Genomic DNA, 3,857 nt, shown 5'->3' on the forward strand with positions numbered 1-3,857 from the left:
GAGACTACACACTGATACAGTCAGTGAGACTACACACTGATACAGTTAGAGACTACACACTGATACAGTCAGAGAGACTACACACTGATACAGTGAGAGACTACACACTGATACAGTCAGAGACTACACACTGATACAGTTAGAGACTACACACTGATACAGTCAGAGAGACTACACACTGATACAAGTCAGAGAGACTACACACTGATACAGTTAGAGACTACACACTGATACAGTTAGAGACTACACACTGATACAAGTCAGAGAGACTACACACTGATACAGTTAGAGACTACACACTGATACAGTTAGAGACTACACACTGATACAAGTCAGAGAGACTACACACTGATACAAGTCAGAGAGACTACACACTGATACAGTCAGAGACTACACACTGATACAGTCAGAGACTACACACTGATACAGTTAGAGACTACACACTGATACAGTCAGAGACTACACACTGATACAGTTAGTGAGACTACACACTGATACAGTTAGTGAGACTACACACTGATACAGTTAGTGAGACTACACACTGATACAGTTAGTGAGACTACACACTGATACAGTTAGTGAGACTACACACTGATACAGTTAGACTACACACTGATACAGTTAGACTACACACTGATACAGTTAGTGAGACTACACACTGATACAGTTAGAGACTACACACTGATACAGTTAGTGAGACTACACACTGATACAGTTAGACTACACACTGATACAGTTAGTGAGACTACACACTGATACAGTTAGTGAGACTACACACTGATACAGTTAGTGAGACTACACACTGATACAGTTAGTGAGACTACACACTGATACAGTTAGAGAGACTACACACTGATACAGTTAGTGAGACTACACACTGATACAGTCAGAGACTACACACTGATACAGTTAGAGACTACACACTGATACAGTTAGTGAGACTACACACTGATACAGTCAGAGACTACACACTGATACAGTTAGTGAGACTACACACTGATACAGTTAGAGACTACACACTGATACAGTTAGTGAGACTACACACTGATACAGTCAGAGACTACACACTGATACAGTTAGTGAGACTACACACTGATACAGTTAGGTCCTAAAGCTGAGACTACACACTGACACCTGATACAGTTAAGTCCTAAAGCTGAGACTACACACTGACACCTGATACAGTTAGGTCCTAAAGCTGAGACTACACACTGACACCTGATACAGTCAAGGTTTTGTCCTAAAGCTGAGATTTAGCCACTGACACCTGATACAGGTAGGTCCAAAGTACTGCTTTGTGCTGAAATTGAAAATGGGGAAATTACATTCTCTAATTGTTTCATATTTTTTTATATTTTGTCAGGAAATGCAGCTCTGTCTCAGGTTCTGCTTTGTGCAGTGGTTGCACAGCCTTTCCTCCAGTAAGCCATCTAGTGTTGTTTGACAGCCTTTCCTTTATTCAGGGAGCCAGATGCTGTTTGCAGTGGTTCCTGAGGCTTTCCTCTACAGGGGAGCCAGGTTTTCCTGTGTCTAGCCTGTCTCAATGGCAAGGTTAGTGAACTCAGGACCCTGTACTTTGTCAAGGTTTTGATCAGTAATCATGGTCAAATATTTAGCCATGGTGAGGGTACTGTTGATTTAGTGTGCCAGATAGAACTGGTTTGTGAACTTGTGTTTCCCAGCTGGAAGGGGACAATGTAGTGTTGTTTGACTGTTGTAATTTGGTTTAACTGATTGACCAGCTGTTCTGGTCCTGAGGCTTCAGTGTGTTAGGACCAGCTGGATGAGAACAGGTTAGTGAACACCAGGACCAGCTGGTAGAATGTTAGTGGGACCAGCTGAGGGGACTGAGGCTTCAGTGTGTTAGTAGAACAGGTTAGTGAACTCAGGACCAGCTGGATGAGGGGACTGAGGCTTCAGTGTGTTAGTAGAACAGGTTAGTGAACTCAGGACCAGCTGGATGAGGGGACTGAGGCTTCAGTGTGTTAGTAGAACAGGTTAGTGAACTCAGGACCAGCTGGATGAGGGGACTGAGGCTTCAGTGTGTTAGTAGAACAGGTTAGTGAACTCAGGCCCCAGGACCAGCTGGATGAGGGGACTGAGGCTTCAGTGTGTTAGTAGAACAGGTTAGTGAACTCAGCCCCAGGACCAGCTGGATGAGGGGACTGAGGCTTCAGTGTGTTAGTAGAACAGGTTAGTGAACTCAGGACCAGCTGGATGAGGGGACTGAGGCTTCAGTGTGTTAGTAGAACAGGTTAGTGAACTGAACTCAGGACCAGCTGGATGAGGGGACTGAGGCTTCAGTGTGTTAGTAGAACAGGTTAGTGAACTCAGCCCCAGGACCAGCTGGATGAGGGGACTGAGGCTTCAGTGTGTTAGTAGAACAGGTTAGTGAACTCAGGACCAGCTGGATGAGGGGACTGAGGCTTCAGTGTGTTAGTAGAACAGGTTAGTGGCCCCAGGGACCAGCTGGATGAGGGGACTGAGGCTTCAGTGTGTTAGTAGAACAGGTTAGTGAACTCAGGACCAGCTGGATGAGGGGACTGAGGCTTCAGTGTGTTAGTAGAACAGGTTAGTGAACTCAGGACCAGCTGGATGAGGGGACTGAGGGGACTGAGGCTTCAGTGTGTTAGTAGAACAGGTTTGTGGCCCCAGGGCCAGCTGGATGAGGGGTCACTATATTTGAGATGTTTCCAAAACTTAATGGCTCTTTTTTGAGTTTTTATTATTAGTGGATATTGGCCTAATTCTGCCCTGCAAGCATTGTTTGAAGTTTTCCTCTGGACATGTAGGAGAATCTTACAAAACTCTGCATGCAGGGGTGTTTGTCCCATTTGGTGAAATCTTGTTTGCAAGTGGACCCCACACCTCGCTGGCATAAAGTGGACCTCACACCTCACTGGCATAAAGTGGACCCCACACCTCACTGGCATAAAGTGGACCTCACACCTCACTGGCATAAAGTGGACCTCACACCTCACTGGCATAAAGTGGACCTCACACCTCACTGGCATAAAGTGGACCTCACACCTCACTGCCATAAAGTGGACCTCACACCTCACTGGCATAAAGTGGACCTCACACCTCACTGGCATAAAGTGGACCTCACACCTCACTGGCATAAAGTGGACCTCACACCTCACTGGCATAAAGTGGACCTCACACCTCACTGGCATAAAGTGCAATTGGTTCAATGACACATTCAATTAGTTTTAGCCAAATTTTAATAGGTATTTCAATTTGAATTTGTTTTCTTAATGGTGTAGAATGCCCTGTGTGTTTCTCTCTCAATTCATTCACTGCCTCATTAAGGTGTCCAGTTGAGCTTATTTTAAACCTCAGTAATTGTAGTGTGTGCAGTACTCTCTATATTTTGTACTAATTGAGAACTTTGGTCTAATTCCCTGAGATCTGGATCTTCTCTGGAAAATAATTATTTTCTGTATTTTTGGCTTTGCTATCTCTCTTCCTCTCTCTCTCCCTCTTTCTCGCCCTCTCCCCAAATCTCGCCCTCTTTCCCCATCTCGCCCTTTCTCCATCCCTCCATCTCCTTTCAGATGGTAGACTGGAAGAGCATGTGGGAATGAGTCTACCTGACCTCTAACCCCAGTGGTGTCTATTAGAATATAAGCACATGATAATCCACCATTCCCATTTGTGTGAATATTATCTGTAGTTGTAGGTCTTTCAGGCCAGATAGTGTTTTATATTGTTGTATTGGAGAGGTAATAAATATTAACATATCACAAAGTTAATTTAGTGTTTCAGTTCCCTACTTTGCCAGTGCCATCCACCAGGGGGCGCTGAGAGCATGAAGGAACACTGGGATGAAAACACTCGAGTCAAGATGGGTTGGT

The sequence above is a fragment of the Oncorhynchus keta genome, unplaced genomic scaffold (assembly GCF_023373465.1).
Source record: "Oncorhynchus keta strain PuntledgeMale-10-30-2019 unplaced genomic scaffold, Oket_V2 Un_contig_2998_pilon_pilon, whole genome shotgun sequence".
NCBI lineage: Eukaryota > Metazoa > Chordata > Actinopteri > Salmoniformes > Salmonidae > Oncorhynchus > Oncorhynchus keta.